At 21.1% G+C, this 21,799-nt stretch overlaps 1 protein-coding gene across 2 annotated transcripts in view; it reads right to left on the bottom strand.

The window, feature by feature from the left end:
• The window catches only part of LOC128960786 (protein turtle homolog B-like), an 86,506-nt gene that overhangs the window by 63,490 nt on the left and 1,217 nt on the right, over positions 1 to 21,799 (bottom strand). The gene's annotated exons all lie outside the window — the stretch shown is intronic.

Below are 21,799 nucleotides of genomic sequence, written 5' to 3'. Positions count from 1 at the left end.
GCAATTGTTTGAAACAAATAGTTACGATAAAAGACTAGCAGTTAAGTGTCAGTCAGTCAATGATAAGGAATTGGTTGTCAAGCGAGTCATCAAATGTTACTGTGATTGCAGTTTGCATTTAATTGTATGAATGGATGCGAAACACAATTGTCATTAACCCTAATATTATAGGTTATTGTAGACATTCATTCACTCATTGAATATAACACTAAGTTTTCCATTATTTTTACGACAATTTTTGGCTAACAAATAAATGTCTTTTATATATCCAATTGATAAAACATTGTATTGTCTCACATTTGTCTCTACATTTGATGACATTATCCAAATATATTAAGCATTAACTAAAGGTAATGATTTTTAAATAGTATATATATATATATCTTGTTTACTATAATCGTATAATTATTTTAATTTAAACTGTTTAAATCTTTTTAATTTAATTTTATTTATGAGTTTAATAGTTATCAACTTTTTATCATTATTACTACTATACATAACATTTTTATTATTTATTATAATCATTTATTAAATATTACTTACTTAATATAAATTACTTTTAATTATTAAGGTTATAAGTATAAAATTTTATAATAATTATACAAATATATGATAACATAAAAAATACATATAACAGTAAAAGATTTCTCATTTAAGCAAATTATAGCTATATTTATATAAATTAATTTTGTAATATAAGCGCAATTAATTACAGTATATTTATGATATCTCTATATGATATATGATATATATATATCTATCTATTTAAACATATATTATTAAATTGATATCTTTTGTAATTCAAAAATTTTGTTAAAAGTGTTTATTGAAAAATTAATTCTATTGTATTATACAAATGAGATTTATTTTAGACTTTATATTGATATTTAGTTTAGAGAGTAGTTATAACAAGTAAAGACATATCGATTGCATACAATGCTCTTAAACATCAAATTAATTTGAATATTAATTATAGTAAGAGATTTACATCATATATAAGTTTATTTTATTTATAAGTGCACTTATTATATGAGGTATTCATAAATAGTACACAAAATTTAATTAATTTGTCAATTTTTATTTTAAAATTGAATATTGAAAATTAATTATTTCAAAATAATAATAATAATAATAATAATAATAATAATAATAATAATAATAATAATAATAATAATAATAATAATAATAATAATAATAATAATAATAATAATAATAATAATAATAATAATAATAATAATAATAATAATAATAATAATAAACTATATGTAATTAAAGGTTAAATTTTTTTTATTTATCTACAAATAAATATATTTAAAATCAAATAATTGTAATGTAAACAATTTCTCAAAATGTTATACAATTCAATTTGAAAGAAACTAAGAATAATATTGACAAAACTTATATTTTATTTTATTTAATAATTTGTTTTTCTAGTATAAAAATTTATTATATTTTTAATTACAATTGTAAACTTTAGAGTTAAGTAATAATTTTCAATTAAAATGAAAAATACTTTATATTTACCTAAAAATAAAATAATACTTTCAACAAAAATAATACAAAATTTCATATAAAAACTTTTGATTATTAGATAAAACTGGGAATACATTGCATGGTTTGTGTGCTTTCTCTGGAGAAAAACTAACAATAATAATATCAATAGAAAAGGTTTACTTATAATCAATATTTTGGTTTATTTATTGATAGACTTTACTATTTAAAAAAAGTAAATATAAAAAGTATATTATATCATTATAAGAAATAGATAAAAATAAATTTTTAATATTTTATTTTAGTTTTTTATATTAGACCACTATTTCCTTATATACTTGTGTATGTTACTTATGGTTAACAGTTTGTCTATTATCAAATAAAAATAATATTATTTAGGAGTAATGATCATAATATTGATATAATATATTGTACAGTATTTACAATAAAAACTTTTATATTTTATGTTTCAACTATAAATGTGAAATATTAATGTATAGCTTTTACATTTGGTTTTTGGATTTTATGTAAATCTATTGAAATAAACATTTAATAATTTTTATCTTAAACTTTATAATTTAAAATTTATATACAGTATTACCTTGTGTTAAATTTATCCATATAAGGGTTAGTCCTAACCATGCTTTCAAACAATAGGATTGTCTCAATATAAGTGACAACTAGATAGACATTTCACGCCAATATAGACCATGAGATCCATTGTAGAGCAGTGCCATAACCTGGCAGTGCTTACAATGTGTAATATAATAAGTAGTGATCATTTAAATTACAACAAAACAATAATATCGACAAAGTTTAGGCTTAAAATAAAGATATGATTCACTAATACGACTATAGTATAGAAAAAATGATCATTAAATTCAACATATAATTCATTGAAACATAAATAATCTCCAATTATATGTTAAAGTTTAACAAAACTTTTATTTTTGATATATATATTAAATTAAATACAATTCAAATATAAAAATAGATTCTTACAAAATATTGTAACAAAACATAAACGGCTTATAATAAATAATAATTTTGTTATTTATAAAATTGCCGTATAATTATGTTTAACAATACAATATTATTATTGTTTTTATTACAAATAAAATACCAAATAATTGAATATCACCAAAAATAATAATCATATAATTATGATCAATATTTTGTTAGTTAATATTATGACCTTATATTTAATTGTCAGTAAAAAAATATTACTAATTTAAATCTATGTTTGTGTGAGACTTTGATCAACAATTTTCATGTGAACTCACATTTAAAGTGTAGACTCTATAGAATAGAAAATAATTAGCATTACTTTAAGATATATATATAAAATTACACCAAAAATAATATTATTTGTGTAGTTTTTTAAAAAATATTCATTAAAATACTAACATTTATACAAAGTTTACTCCGGAAGTGATACTCAGTACTAAATATAGATAAATCTTTGCTTTAAGTATTTTGTAATATATTTGATGTCTGTTTTAGTCTGACAAATGCCTAAATTATTAAACAAACAAAACACTGCTATTTTAGACTATAGTTTTACATAATAATAATATTCTATAATAAATACATTATTTGCAAAATGTATTATAAAACCAAAATTTCAAATATAATTTTGTTTTGTTATTTACACAAAAACTTTATTTTTATATTTTGAATAAAAGAATCGACTCGTGTGTATAAGAAAGTAAAATACAATTAAATACTCATTTTCTAAACTATTTAAATGCTAAATATTTTTTTTAATGTAAATTTTTAAAATGATAATTCATTGAAATAGTTTGTCACGATATTAGACACAATATAATAAATTAATATATTAATATACAAAATTATTATTTTAAAATGTATAGTTATTTTACTTAAGATTATAGTTTTTATTAGATATTTAACACAAAAAATAGAATAAATATTAGTTTAAAATCAATAAACAAATCTATAAATTATGTTATTACTAATATTGATTTATAAAATTTTAATTAAAATAAATTAAAATGTCAACAAAACTTAAAATAAAAATTTCTTATATAATTTTTAAATAGATTACTATTAATAATTAATTTAAGTATATTTATATAGTAAACTGATAGCGCTTTTTAAAATTTACATGTTATTACAAAATCTTTAAAAAGTAAATAAAAAAAACTTAAATCTCATATTTTTAAGATATAAAATGATGTTTTAACATAAAATTAATGTTTAATAATAATTCGCATTTTATTATCTAAAGTTTTTATTTTTATTAGTACTCTATGTATAATATAATTTATAAGGCATTGCATTTTATAGTAAATAATGATGTTTTATGTTTTTTATTGGCTCACATTTTAAGCCATGAAATTAACAGCAAAAATAGTGATATAAAGAAAAACTATATGTAATAATGCTGTTATCACCAAAAAAAAGTGTTGTAAATGTTTTTTTCTGATTCTTTCTCTAACAAATTCAAAGATTTTCAACTCAGGTATAACCTAAAGGTGTTCTCTCTCTCTCTCTCTCTCTCTCTCTCTCTCTCTCTCTCTCTCTCTCTCTCTCTCTACTATTTACAATCAAGTCTTAAAAGACATAATACATTACTAACATTCAAGTGTAGAGTAAAAGTCTTTACATTTCATGACTAAAACCAGTTTAAGTTTTTTCTTAACTAAAATCATTTTCTCTATCAATCTATCTATCATTCCTGGACTAAGATTTTGAAATAAAATTTCAATGTTATCATTTGTAACTTAAAAGATAATGCATGCGTTATTAATAATTTTGATAACATTTATATACAGTATAATAATTATGTTGAATTATAATGTTGAATGCCTTTATAACATAGTGTATTAAATTTATATAAACTTAGAAATATATGCATAAATATATTGTAAATAAATTTATTATAATTTATACTTATCCGTATATTTATAAATAGGATAGTATTAATATATGCATTTAAATATACAATATTTATTTTGTACACTACCTCTTATAGCATCATTATATTATATATAGTTTTTACTAATAAAATGAATTCAACAATTTTATAATTGAAAATTAATTGTTTTTATTAAATTAAGTTTTACTTTATTACTTATATATAAATTATATTATATAATACATAAAATTTTCCTCACCAATAAATTTAAAAATAAACAAATTGGCCATAATCACTTTAATGGTTTAATTGTCAAAAACATATATTTACAAAAATGATTTTTTTTCAAATTTTCAATTATAACAAATTACGGTAAATTGTTTTATCATTAAATATAAAATATTTCATTATATCTAAAATTTATGTAAAAATCAAATTTAATTTGTAAGTATCTTTTGTTTAACTTATATATAATGTTAAAATGATAATGTTTTATTTTATGCAACAAAAGTCGTATACATTTTATATTTTCTATTTTGTTTGCGAAATGCATTTTTAAAAGTAAAATATTTTGTTTCACTTTCTTTTCACATATAAAATTATATATATATATATATTGTAAGAGTGAGATGTACTGTAAAGCAATTCATGAATTTAAAAACCAAAGTTCAATGTTTTATCTCTCATATATAATATTTATCGTATACCTCATAGTCCTCAGTATATCTCATGTATTGAATGCACTTTTATTTAAACTGGAGATTCGGGTGAAGGCATAATAATTTTGTTGAAATTTTTTTAGTGTAAAGCGATCTCTGGACCAGAATTTCTACATTCATTCACTTGAAAGGTGTTGGGGTTTAGGAGTTAGTTGTTGTTGTATTGACAATAAAGTTAATGTTGTGTTGTTGTTGATAATGTTATGTTTGATGTGTTGGGGCATTGAATTTGTTGAAGTACTGTATACTTCAAATGCAACTTTTCAAATGTTATTTTATTTCAATTGTAACCCTTATTAGCCAACATTTTATTTATTATAAAAATTGAAATAAAATATTCTCATTAAAACTATATTATTTGCTATTCTGATGTATGATTTTTTATGTTTTATATTTTATAAGTACAATTTATTTGTTAAATAATAATTTGTTTAGTAATTTCATTTAAATTTCATTTCATATATATATATATATATATATATATATATTAATCCACATTTTACTTGTAATGCTTAATACTTGTAAATAATTGTATGGGCATAATATTTTTGTTACTCTATGTAGTTATATTGTTTCATTCAATTACTTAATTGTCTTTTATAAAATAAATATTTATTTAGAAATGATATCAACTGACCATTTATTTGTTATAAAAATACTGAAAATTAAAAAAAATACATTTAATAAGAATTTTAAGTGAATGTATAAATAGGTGGGACAACCATAAGATATTAATAGACGGAGACATTGAATTAATATTAATGTTCACAAACATTATATACAATACATTTTAGTGAGATGTTGTTGAGGGATGCGTAACATATATTATATGAATTACAGACCGGGGACTGGGATCATGTGCCGTATGTTTGGCACACGAGTCAGGGGAACACATGGAGAGCAGTTCCAAAACAATAGCACACACAGACAGACACACACACACACACACACAGCATGAGTGCGGGTGTATTTGTAGCGTAAAACTGAGTATTGTTAGCTAAAATGTGACTCAAACTAAACAACATTTACAATAGAGATTTGGACCAAATATTCGATGCAAATAACATATAAAATCCGGTTAAATATAATAATACAGATGACAAACATAATACTAGTGCCGAATTAGGCGCTCACCCGCACTATCCCTACTACTATCTCGCACTACATGTCCTCCCAATTCATGTCTCAGTCAATGTCCCCAAAGAATCACTTTATTTTCGGAAATATAAGACCTATTTTATGAACTAAAATGCTTTATATATAAATTAAAAATCAATAAAAATCAATGAAATTTTTAGTACATATTTGTACCGATATTTGCTATTAATGTAAAACAAAAAAACATTAGTCGCAAAAAACATTGAAAAGTAGATTAAGATTTTTTTTATCTTAAACATAGTATTTTTATCAACAATGTGTTTGGCGTTTTTTTGTATCAATATTACAGCTAACATACCTATCAATATATGTTTTATCCAATGCTATCCCTAACATAACTCATGGATTTTGGTATAGTATGTGTCGTTTCATAGTATTTGTCTAATGTCTGATTTCAACACAAAAATATTTGTCTCCTCCAGGGCTTTGAAAGTATTAAATATTTTTTTGTCGGATAAAAAAATAAAATTTTGATCGCAAAATATAGTTGAAAGTAAGTGAAAGTATCGTTGAATTCATAAAAAGTAGTGAAAATTATTTTATGTATAACATGTTATGCGATACAAACATTGAAAGTGTTGAGAAAATAATATCCACGAGAGTTAATGCCAGACCACTAGTATTATACTACCAGTGCTTTCACTTTAAAGGAGACGCTGTTATGTTGTGTTGTGTTGTGTTGTGTTGATGACCGGTTCTCATGAATGTTTCCAATACTCTCTCTCTCTCTCTCTCTCTCTCTTCAATGTCTGGCAATTCATTGCTATTCAAGACTCACTTTCCTAATGGTTTTCACAACACCAACAGTGATATGAATGTACTTTCAACTAAACTTCAAATACATACCAATCATTTTATATTATATTTGTAACAAAAAATATGGATAATCGAGAAATATTGTAAATGTATTGCAAATTTTTTCGTAAAAAGTTTGGTTGCAAATTACTATTGCCAACAATGATAAATTTTAGGGATAAAGTATTTTCAATTTATTTTATTTTATAATGTTGCAAATTGAAATACATTTTATTGTATTGTACAGTAAATTTACAGTACAATATACGCTATATAAAATGCATTTTCATATCTAACATTATAAATTATATATTATAATCAATTCTAATCTATATATAAATTACTTTAATATTTTGACATTATTAATGTATAAATTTATTTATAATTTATAATACTAAATGATTAAGTTCTTGTTTGACACAATTTTTATGTTGAGTTAAAACATATTGAATTTATAACTTATTTTTTATAATTATTTATTTATCAACTAAAAACTGTTGATTAATTATAATTTTCATTTATTCTTATCATATTTGATTTAATTCAATATAACTAAAAAATATGCAAATATAAATCAAAATAGTATTATTATGTATACTATATTTTTTAACTACAATAAAGATAGTTTAATTATTATAGTGTAATTACACTGTAATATATTAAAATTAATTTTGTTTTTTAATTAATAGATAAACTTAAAGATTAATACTACTAATGAAAGATGGCTTATTATAGTTTTAAGATTTTATGTGAAATATTGATGTAAACTATAAAATATATAAAATTATAATTTATAATATAAATGTTTGTGTTTTTATATTATTTAATATTTTAGAGTTAGATATATTTAACTTAAACATAGCAGTATATTAATTAATAAATAAAATTCAATAATTTAGTCAATATAGCAAATATCACTTTTAAAACATTTATTACAAACTAAATTGTAAATTTAAAATAAGTAGTATTAAAAGATTTAGTTTACATAATGTATGTCTAGTTAAATGTCTCAAAAAATTTACATTTTTGTCAAATAGATATACTTTACTAAAATATTAGATAGTACTGAAAATGTAAACAGATTTTAATTATCATTTAATATAATTTCAAAAACATGACTTCAAAAAATATTTAGTTATTAAATAATAGTAGCATATATTTAAATACAACTAAAAATTCATAACTAATTTAAATGAATGTCATAAATGTTGCATAATTTTGCTGAAAACGTTATGTTAGTTGTCTATATGTTTGGATAAATACTGTATATTTAAATACTATCTCAAAAATGTTATCTAAAATTTGCATATTTATGTCACAAATTTTAATTGATGCTACAATCAAATTGATTATATACTTCATTGATTTATTTTAATTAAAGAATTTTAAAAAACAAAATGTTTATGTTTCAAGTAATACTGTTTTAATTAAACTTTATTTAAACATAACATTAAATAAATTTTAGGTAAATCATAAATAATAGATTAGTATTTTTCATTATAAATTGAAACATCTCAATAAAATATAAAGTATTTAAACATTAGAAATAATTTGTAAATGCTTTTAAGTAATTATAGTACAATACAGTATAAGATTTTTAAATTACAAACATAAAGCTAAATACTGTATTGAATATAATTAAATATTACATTATTAGAAATAATTTTTTCTGTGGATATTCACAGTGTTGTCAAATGCAGACATTTTATATTCAAAAACATCTCTTTTTGAAATAACCTCATATGTAATGCTCTCTCTCTCTCTCTCTCTCTCTCTCTCTCTCTCTCTCTCTCTCTCTCTCTCTCTCTCTCTCTCTTTAGCTCTCTTTCTCATCCATTTTAATCTCATTTTATTCAGTAAGTGATACTTAAAAGTAAAACTGATATAAGATTAAAGTATTCTTCACTATAATATAAAGTATATCATATAATATATAATTTTATTGCAAATCTTTTTCCATATTATTTAGAGTTGAAAGTACTTTAATAGTAATCTATAGTCTATAGAGTATTACTGTATATAACATTGGGTTGAAGTCGTTATTTGTTTTATAATTTATAACAACAAAACATTAATGTATATCATTAAGTGTTAGTATTATTTGCTATTAAATTTATTTTCAAACGTCTAGTAAAACATAATTTCATTTGAAATTTAACATTTTATCAATAAGATCTGTATTATATCAATAATATTACTTTTTATATCATTGATTATTTTTATAAATAATAAATATAATCTATATAAATATCACTCCCTCATATTTTAATAAAGCAGATTTAAAATTAATGGTTAATATAATATAATATAAAAATAATAATGTATAATATATACTGTACAAACATAATGTATTTCAAATTATATTTAGCATAATTCACAACAAAAATATATAAATTGACAATATTTGTATAAATTTGTATAAATAAGTAAATATAATTATCACATATATATACAAGTATTTTGAAGTTATCTATTAATTAGAATATTGAATATAACCCAGGTAAAATTGAAACAATGGATAAATAAACAAACATTGCAGTGAAATGACTAAATAAATATAAGATTCAATTTGTTATATTAGTTTGAGTGCTAATAAATTATAATATATGTGTTTTGTGTATAACAAACACAGATTAAATCCCAGCACTCATTCATTTGAGCGATGCTTTCAAATGTATTACCCATTGGTTTTGTCGGCAGTTTTCATCACTTACTCCACCAATATATCTATATATAAATTATATAAATATACTATAAATTTGTTTTATATATATTTGTTTGAAACGACAAAATTGAAGCCTTTAATACAACAACTTTATATAATTGACTTTTTTAATAATGAAAATTTTAAATCATAAATTATATTTAAAATTATTATTGTGTTATATTTTTATATTTTATCATTTATTGTATTATATATTAAAAAATTAATCAAATAAAATTATTAGTTTTGTCACATATTAAGTTAAATATATTAATGTTAAATTGTATTTTTATATAAACATAGTTTTAATATCTTATTTATAATATAAAACTAATAAATATATCAAAAATATTAATGTTTCAAAATATTTTTATTTTTAAAGCTAATTATACTTTTTCTAAATATTAATATTGATTTTATGTCTATAAAAACATGTAGTGGAAACTAAAATTTAATTTATAATTGATTTTTTGCCCATAAACTAAAAAACCTCTTTAGCATAGCTTGTATTCAAATTTTATTTGCTTTATAACATTTCCAACAAATAAACGAAAAAATCTAATAAAAAATACAATTAATATTTTAAATATAAAAACTGAAGTAAAGCCTTTAAGGCATATATATTAAAATAAGAGTTAATAAGATTTTACGGCAAACTTAAAGTAATTGAATTATGAAGTAAAACATACCACAAAATACATATTTATATATACATCTCATATCATATATTATTAATATATTCCGTAAATATTGTGTTTATGTCAGTAAAATGTGTGTTTGTTATGGTCTACGATAGACATCAAGATATCAACAAAACTAATATAATGAATAAGCGGTTGATTATTATTTCCGCTAAAATTACAAATACTTTGGATAACTATAATACATATCGTCTACACTATACTGTAGACTCTATAGGTTATATAAATGCCTAACCCATGGATACTATGCCCACAACTCAGATGTTTGTAACTGTAATTAGAAAAGCTTTTTATTATTAGAATGAGATGAGAGAGACATAAACTCTATAGACTATAATAATCTATAGACTACTGTAGTGTTTATACATTATATACTTTATTATAGACACTGTATAATAGATTTGAGAGAAAGTAAATGGAGTGATGTATTCATCAAAAATTAAATGATGTGATGAACTCTATTATAAAAGATAACACAAACTATAATATATATATATATATATATAAAAACTTACAAATTAATTGTTGTTTTCGTATACATTAAGCTTTAGATTTTCTTGTAATTATCTTACTATGCTTTAATATATAATATATCTTTAATATACTGTACCTGTTTTGTCTAAATAAAGCAACAAAAATATAATTTTACATAAGACATTTCAATTATATTTTTATTGATATAATTTATAATGTATTATGTGTTTATAAATTAAAAATTTACTGTTTATTTTGAAAAATGAGTGAAATGTAAAGTAAACATAATTATAATATTAATTGATGTAATATATCATCGTATTTTTATTTTATAGTATTCTTTATAATTTAGATATTTTATAAAAATATAAAGTAAATAAAATTTTAATTGTAAATATATCAAACACTATATTTAAAGTCACATTTTCAATAAAATATTAACTATATTTTTATTTTAAAATTCAATATAAAAAACAAAAAATTAAAATAATTTTTTCGTTTACTCAACACACATATAAATGTCTTTATATAGATAAATATATATATATATATGTCTATCAAATAATAATATTTGACTATGTGTTACAACAATAGATGAGACTAAAAATAAAAATATCCGTATAATAATTTTAAGCAAAAAATGGGCTTAAATATGTTGACAGATTAGTTTTGATTAGGAGGTAATACAGCAAAATACTGTTAACTATTATATACTATATATATATATATAGTATAATTCCAGTATTTTATATATAATAATACGCAAAATGAGTGCTAAATATTAATCAAATTACAGACAAAATAGTGTTTGAAATTAATTTTATAATTTCTATGCTCTGCTTATTTGATATTTAAATTAAAGTTTTAGTATCAACCAAATGCACATATCGTGTAATCATTTTGTCAACATTAATATTTAAAACTGTAATGGTTTTCATTATTATATTTTCAAAATATAATTTATTTATCCATATTAATCATCAGATTTACTGTATTTTAAATTTTTATTAATATATATTTATTTATATATATACTGTGTATATATGTTTTTAAATACGCATAAATAATTACAGTTGTAGAGTATTTATTGATATTATTATGCGTGCAATATATTATACATTTATCTATTATTAATGTATGTTTGTAATCACATTTATACTTATTCTTCATAAAAATAAATTATAATTATTATATATTTAAACGACATTTTCAATTTAGACATTGTTTTGTATTACAATGAGTACTATTATATCAATTATGACAAAAATTCGTTCATAAAAGTAAATTAATTTTTTTCAATAGGAAATAAAAATGCAATGACTTTATTATTAACTGTAAGAAAACATGTATAAGAAGTAGTGATTATTGATTGAATGAATAAGTCATATACTTTAATATAAAAAAGGATTTCTAATAATGCAAACACAAATAGTCGACTATATTTTAATAAAACAAAAAATCATTGTACGGTATATTTATTATAAATTATAATTTATAATATATTAAATATGTACAATCATATACCGTAATATTATATTGAATATAATTATTATATATTGTATATAGCATATATAAAACATGTTTAAAATAAATAAATTTGAAGCAATTTATCGAGATTATTATAATTATAATTTTATTGATACTTGTCAGTGCAATGTTAAAATAAATGTTTTTTTTAATACTTATTAAAATTATATTAATTTATAATTATATAAGTACCTAAAGAAATATAAAGTGAAAGTTTTAAAATAATCAATAAATTAAATAAACATTCAATTATTTTAATTGTAAAGTAAATGCAATGTTAAGATTATTTAGTCCTAATATATGTCCATTTGTTGCTCATCTTTCTTTCTCTCTCTCTCTCTCTCTCTCTCTCTCTCTCTCTCTCTCTCTTAAATAAATAAATAGTTTCAATCTGTGAGTCCCTCAAGTAATAGCATAAATAAATTGACAAAATATTGGCACTAAATATGTCTCATTTGTGACTAAAAACAAACTCAAATAATAAACAGAATGTTTGGCGCAAAAAACCTTTTATCGATAAATTGATTTACTATTTCTCTGTCGCACTGATAAAACTTAAGCAATCATTTTATATTAGTTATGTATTTATCAATACCTGTATGCTATATATATTTTTATGTCTTATGTATAATTGATATACTGTACTAATGTAGAGTATTAGTAGAGATGGGCAAATAGAAAGTTTCTAATAAATTTCCCTGAGAAAGTTTCTAGAAAGTTTCTCAAGAATAAATTTCTATAGAAATTTAACTTTATTGTTATACTATGGGATCCCCATATCTATAGCTATTGTAATAAGGTATAAATAATGAGAGAGATATACTAAACTTTACTATTAATAACTTTAATAACTTTACTATTCATATAACATTGCTATAATATACACTACTATACAAAATGCGATACCTATATGTAAAATAATTATAATTATTTAATAATAATCAGTTTTCTAAAATTTTAATAATCATTTTATTATATATATAAGAATTTAAGATAATTAAATAAATTAATTTTTACTTTAATTAATAATTAAAATATTAATACTAATATTTAATTATTACTTGTAAAACCAATGTATTGTTACATAATAACATATATCGAGAAAAACAAAATTAACATGGGGATCCCATAGATAGAAATTTCTTTTAGAAACTTTCTAGAAATTTCTCTATTATTTTATAAATTTCTCTTTTTTGCCAACACTAAGTATTAGTCGTCAAAATTTTATATAAAAACAAACATATAATAAATGTTAGACATATTTTAGTTAACATTAATATAAAAAATTGTATTCAGTTTTATTTTATCATTTTATTCAATTGTAATTAGTATATTATAAAATCCATCTCTTATTATAAGTTTATTTTATATTTGAGAATATTTTATGAATCTTTTATATTTTATGAATAATATTTAAATCTCAGATTTATATGTGTTTTGTATTTAAAGATGATTTCTCTTATAAGTTAATTAAGCAAATATTACTGAATTTTCTATATTTTATAAATATACAATAATGTAGAAATAGTAAACACAATATATAGTAAATAACAGTCAATTTAAGTAATAATAATAATAAATAATAAAAGATTGTTTTTAAGATTATCAAACTCTAAATATATAAATTTTGGAATAATATATTTAAAATCAAATATCAAATTTAAGCTGCATAATAAATTTTAATTTACAATTTAAATTATTCTAAATAAATAATCCTCAATATACTATAAAAGACATAATGATAATTATTAGTATTATATACGCTATTATATTACATTAAATGTTAAATTTTGAAAAATTGATAAATTTGCCAAAACATTAATATTTATTATATAATTAAGAATTTCTTTTTTAGTTATTTTTCTGTGCAAAACATTTTGTTTTTTGACAACAAATGGCAAAGAAATTTAATGTTAAGTTTAATAATATGTGTCTCAAAGCAAATTAAATACCAGAAGTACTAGAATATCGAGATTGCTATATAGCCTAACCTTTTATATAACTTATAGAAAAAATATAATAAATTATTATTAGTTTTGATATTTTTTATGTTTATCCATATAATATAAAGGATAACTATAATATTTTTATATTTGCAATAAGCAACTTATAAAGTATTAGACAAAATAAAATATTTTGATTTTTATTCTTCATGTAATTAATTGTAATTAATTTAGTTTGATATACTGTATGAACATTTAATATATAAATCATTAAACTGTGTATTTTTTAATAATAATAAACTTTATAATTATAATAAACAATATATTATGACTTTGGCTTTAAAATTAATATAAACATAAATTGTTATTATTATTTTTTAAAATATTAAAAATGTAAAAATAATTTTTTTATTAAAGCTTTGAGATAATTTATTATTTATTTTAAAAAATTATATATTAATCGTATCAGTTGTTAATGTTTCAAATCTCTATTTTTCACTCATAAAGTCTCCCACTCTATCATTCAATCATTTTATATTTTTGATTATAATTTTAAAATAATGATTGAATTTCAAATGATATCTTTAAACTTAAATCTTTAATTATTATTTCTTGTAATTCAAAAAAAAATTCATAACCATTGATGATATATTTATACAAAATGGGAGATAAATCAAAAGTCAACCAAAAAATATATTTTTCATTTCATTGGTAAAAATGATGAAAAATGCTTACTTATGCCTCACATGTAGTCATCTATATTGAAGTTATCTTTAATTTTGAAAAATATTTTTAAAGAATTTGTCTTATTTTTTATTTATTTCATTTCTCTTTCATATTTTCAATTTTTCGTTGATTTGGTGTACTATATATATATATATATATATATATATTCTATCGTTAACATCAATTTAGATAATCGTATTCAGGAATTTCTAAATAAACATATTTTTGCTCAAAAACTACTTTTCCGTTTTGGTCTACATTTCTTAAAAATAGCCACAAATATATAATTTATAATATATACCGGCAAGACATCTAAGATTATATGTAATCTAATACCGTATATTATATCAAAAAAAGTAATATATGTCTCGTTTGTAAACAATAAATATGTGCAATAAATGTGTATATCGTTTATCGATGTGGTGCTCAATGACTACTCTAAAGTGTCGATTCATGTAGTATACAGTGAGTACTGGTAAATATTGGACAGTAATGTTTGTCTCACCGAAATAGTTGTGCGGTCATTGGGTGAAACAAATTTGGTTAAGTCATAAAAGTCAACGATTCAAGTGATTAATTTGTTTGGATTTCCATTTGTCTATTGCCTTATATGCCGAGTGTGTGAATACTTTAGGGACAGTCAGTCAGCTTTGAAAGCAATACTGTGCTAAACGATGTGCCCTTTTCTCGGAATGCTATCATTGTATTGAATATAAGCTCTTTAAAGATAGGAAACTACATCTCAGGATTGTATTCACAAATACACTCTCTTTTACTAACAATCCTTTGCATAACATCTCCATCGACTACTAATCCGTTATTTACAAAACCATTACTTATCTTATATGTAAAAAAGACAAACACAAAAATAAGGTCTAAATATAGAAATAAAACCCTATGTTTTACTTATTCAAATGTTTTGGTAGACATAATCATAAATATTGCTTATTATTATTATTATATTTTGTTAAATAAATTAAAAAGTCTATGCATTTAGATATAAATTATGATAAAATATTGTATGTTGTTAAATGACAAAAATAACAATTTTATGCCAACATTTGAACAATATTTGATTGCTAAACAAATTACTTTTCTCGCAATATATTTGCCAATCAATGATTTTAAAGCCCATATACAAAGTTCATACACACAGTTAGTATTGTTGTTCACTGAACGAGACATTAATGTCAATAACAAAGTGCAGTAAATTATTGAAACTAAATGAAAGTGAAATGTAATTTACAATAAATTATTATTTGATTCAAAAATGTTATGCAATTATTGTATGTCACAAATACAGTAAACAGATGTTTTGCTTTACATTTATTTTTTTCCGCTTTAATATTGTGTTATATAACACTTAAATTATGAACATAGTTAGCATCTATCGCCTACTCCTAACAAAATAGCTAATATAATAATAATAATAATTTAAAATTATATATTTTCTGCTTTAAGAGTAACATACAAATAATATAGAGTATATTTCTGGGTCCGCCCAATATTTTTTCAAGTGAAGTCCAATTATGACATAACTATTTGGCTCAGTTAGGTATTGAAACTCAATAATATATAATAGAAAGACATGGCACACTAAATTGCAATTAAAATGATAGACAATATTTTTTATATACGGGTGGCCCATAACTCCCATTTCCTAAAAATATTATTTACAATGATTTTTCTGTTGCCATAATCAATACTTTAACAAATAATTGCATTATAGCAATCATGTAAAAATATACATAATAATAGAGTATCATTATACAACTGATATTCAAAATTTTTTAGACATCAAGATTATTTATTGTGATAAATGTGCTTTAAAATGTTTAAATAAAAAACAACAATTAATTATTTACATATCTAATGCAGCATTTATAAAAAAAAATCTACTGATTATTAATTATATAAACACTTACTGATAAATCTCTATCTAATTTCCAATTCTGATTATAACATCATTAATGATAATTTAATGTCGTTTATAATTTCTATTAAAACTAGTTTTATTCTTAAAAACAATTATACCAACAGTTATACAGTATTTGTTATACTTGTAATGATTGAAAATGATAGAAATTGTGTAAACTATAATACGTTTAAAATAATAACATAAAATGTTTGATATGTTGTTTTGGTGGATAAAACTAGTAATTTGTAGAAAAACACGTATGAAATGCTTTAATGGTTAAAAAAATTTTAAAGGGACGCATGAAAAACAATAATACTTATATTGTCTTACTTTTTATGTAATTCACTTATAAATAATAATGTGTTGTTATACACAATATAAACTTTCAACAAAAACAAAAAAACATTCAAAAACAACAAAAAAGTGGTCCTAAAATTAGGTGTGTGTTGAGTGAAAACAACAATATATAGTATATACTGTATATACAAAATAAAGTCTTGTAGTGTTATCATAGGTCTGGTCCTTGAAATTTGTTTTCAAATGTTATTTATTTTTTCGTCACTCGTTTCCATCTCATTGCCTGATAGTCACTACTGATGGCAATTGTAATACACATTAACATTACTGATAAATCTATGAATAGTTTGCATAGTATTCACAGTATAGTAAGCGGTGGGGAGTGAAAAACACAGAGACACAGACCACCCATTAAAACAATTTAATACTTGAGAAAATGTAATTTCAATACAAACAGATAAACTGTTGTAAAACTAAGGACATAGTCTCTCTCTCTCTCTCTCTCTCTCTCTCTCTCTCTCTCTCTCTCTCTCTCTCTTATCAATTATATGTGAAACCATGTGAAGTGAAAACTGTGTTTTACTAGTTCATGAAGAAAGTCATTGCAAGTTTTTACTCATTAAAAGACCTACCAGTCCTGTAACACTCAGTCATCTAATTTTGAGATTAGGGTTCACAATATGATAACCATAATACCGATCCTTTACTATGGATTCTATTAATGGAAACCCCATCTGTCACTCACCAGTAAAATAGAAGACATACAGTACTAGTACTGTATATTTGAAATATGTCTCATCAAACACAATATCATTGATATGTTACATACATCTGAATATATTATATGTATATTTATACACATATATTATATAAATAAAATCTAACACTTTGAATATAAGATATTGAAAATGTCTTAATATGTTAAGATAAATAAATAAATTATCAGTTATTAGTTAGTATTTTCAATACATTAGACAGTTATTGATAATATTTATGTATAAAAAAAGGTATCTCGACTTTAGTATTAATAATTTGTTTAAAAATGCAATATTGTTTTGTTTACTATTATGAATTAAATTTACTTTTTTATTTTCCTCGTATATATTGATTGATTCATTATTGAAGAGTTTTTTGTTAAATAAAATAAAATACATTTTGAATATTGTTGCTATTGTATGTATGGAGTTCATTGTACGACAAAATGTGCAAAATATAATTGATTAATAGATATCACAGGGGCTTCACATTTATCCATATATATTAAAAAAAACTTTGTACTGATTTATGCGCCATTAAGACCGGCAACTATCGGTTTAGTCAATAATTTGTTATAATTTATTCAACATTTCATTGCTTCCCTATTCATACAAAATTAATTTTTATATAACATAACAAATGTAAAAAATCAGTTTTATATAAAATATAATAATATAATATAAAATTTTTACAAATTATTTATAAATAAAAAAAAATTAATAAATTATATAAAAGGTATTTTTATGTAATTAAACAAAACTATATATATATTAATTGAAGTGATGACATATACTGTAAAACCAGAGATAACATACATCAGTCACATATGTTTTAAATAAAATATTCTGTAATAGATTTTGTCATTAAATATCACATTTTACTCATTCATACTAAGTCTAACAATGTTTTATAAAAACATTACTTTCTATTTTCATTTCCGTATTATAAAATTATTGTCAAAAACTGCTGAAAATGTTTGCAATATTAGTGATATTACCTCAAAATATTGAGTATATTATGAAAATAAAAAATATTCTAAAATATATGATTAACTGTAAAATGAAAAATTAATTATTAATTTTAGGTATTACCTATTTTTACATAATTGTGTGTCTATCACATTAACAACTATGTGAAATTTTGGAAATAATTTAAAATAATAAAAATGAACTTAAAAACACAGATACGCAATGCTAATGTACTGGTTTAGTAAAGTTGTTTGAAAAAATAGAGTTAAGATAATTGAAAAATAGATATTCAAAAACTTTATAACAAATTAATTTATTATGAATTGCAACTTTAGTATTATTCTTTATATATCTTAAGTATAAAAATAGTGCATTTGTGTACCAAATGATTCAAATCAAATATTTAAATATAAATATATATAGTATATATGCAATATTTATAATATTATATATAGTATGACAAACACTAAACTAAAACATAGTTTAAATGTATATTTTCTTAAGCTTCGCAACACATAAAGTGTTATATATTTATAATATATTTTGAAAGCGATGCCAAATCTTATGCTCGCTTTCATCGCAATCACCACTAAAATCGCGTGACTCTCTCTCTCTCTCTCTCTCTCTCTCTCTCTCTCTCTCTCTCTCTCTTAAAATGCTTTTCATACAAAGTGTGTTGACTTAAATTACGTAACATTTATTGTGTACCAGATTTTTGTTTTTAACAACTTTTAGGACGTATGGCTGTAATTTCACTTAAATAATAATGTGATGTAAATTAACAACACATTTTTAGACATTCACTTTAGATCTAATTTATATGTAAAACATGTATTTTTTAAAATTTGTTAAAAAGTAACAAAAACTGTGTAAATAACAACAAATAAAATAAAAATTAAATTAAAAAGCAAATTAAAATCTAATTTATTTTGACGCTTGTATTTTTGTACTTAATTTTTTTATTATAAATTTCAAATATTTCAATATTAACATATTTTTCAATTGTAACATGTTTATATACATTTTCTAGATTTTGCTAAAAAATTTTTAAAAAAGTATTTTAATAAAAAAGTTTATAATATATTTGTATAGTATAATATCATTAACTTATATTTTTTTATTATAATACAGTAAATAAATTGTGAATATTGTAAGAATATTTTTAAGCATAGAAAAATAAATTATAAATAATAGAATTTATATATAGTATAATAGTATAAAGTTTAGTTGTCTGGAGTTTGAATTGTTGATCAAATAAAAAATGTTGTGTTACTATAATATAAGGACTTTATTGTTATCACTTATTGAAAAATAAAATACTATTATATAATATATAGTATATAAGTATGAGGCCTGGCTTTTATAAACAGCACATTAGTTGCTGTACTGTAATATACAATATATATATATATATATATATATAGCTATATGTAATTTATATAATCAAAAAAGAAAAATGTTTTATAAATACTAATAAAAAGTCACAATTTCTCATAGAAAAAAGTTATTCTGTACTTATAATATATAAAACATATATTGAAGCGGCAGTTGAGCTCATGTGAAAATAATGTCATATATAACGCTATCAAATAAAAACTACAATAGCATTGAGTGAATCTCTCTCTCTCTCTCTCTCTCTCTCTCTCTCTATCTATCTATCTATCTATCTATCTATCTATCTATCTATCTATCTATCTATCTATCTATCTATCTATCTGTGTGTGTGTGTGTGTGTGTGTGTGTGTGTGTGTGTGTGTGTGTGTGTGTGTGTGTGTGTGATGGGGTGAATATATAAGAAAAAGTAATATTTAAAGAAGTGGTATTTAAAAATACAGTAGAGATAGTGTTATGTCGGTGACGGTGTACACAAATTGAGGTATGGGTCGGTAAGTAACTGAGTGCTCGTTGAGGAGAATAGTCGTGGGAAATGCTTAAATTCAATGCTCATGTTATAAAACAATTATATTCACATATAATAAATACATTGTATTTAAGGTAGACATAGTATGAAAGTCTTTAATATGATGTCTAGCATTATAACAGTTATATAACCTATTATATAATTTTTGATATTCACTGACCATAATATACTATGAGATTTCACTCACTCTAATAGCATATAATCAATAAAAGCGGCAAAATATCAAACTAATACAATAGTCAGATCTGAGTCTAAATATTGTTGTTGTTGTTGTTGTTTTTATAAATGCTATCTTTATAAATCAATTTTTATGATATACAAAATCACGAATCCTCGTGATATTTTAACTTTAATAATAATTACAAACATATTAAAAATATATTATATAATAATAATTATTATTAAAAATATACTTTGTTTTAACTAAAATTCATAAATTTTATGATAAAATGTTAGTTTTGATAATAAAGAATAATAAAAGCTAAATAATACTATATTCATAATAAATTATATGTATTTTAAAACCCTATTAATGATAATTAGTATCATATATTATTCCCAAATGGGACAGTCATTCAAAAATATTAGATTCAAAAATCTATTTTGTTTTTATAAGAAGGTTTCAGTGATTGACTATCGCACAGGGGGTTAGTAAAGGATCGGCACATTTTTTATCGTAAAACAGGGTTGAAGGTCAGCACAATTGGACACACCTATTGAATATTTACTATATGTCTACATTGTAACACATAATCTCTATGTTCGCAATCAGTATACCTAAAAATTTTGTTGGTTGTATTGGCTAATGTTTTGGTCACTC

This window comes from Oppia nitens, unplaced genomic scaffold (genome assembly GCF_028296485.1).
Source record: "Oppia nitens isolate AA-2021 unplaced genomic scaffold, nextdenovo-longstitch-racon4-pilon3 scaffold13_pilon_pilon_pilon, whole genome shotgun sequence".
Taxonomy (NCBI): Eukaryota; Metazoa; Arthropoda; class Arachnida; order Sarcoptiformes; family Oppiidae; genus Oppia; species Oppia nitens.
Note: the sequence above shows the minus strand (reverse complement) of the source record. Positions and strands in the feature narration are given on the sequence as shown.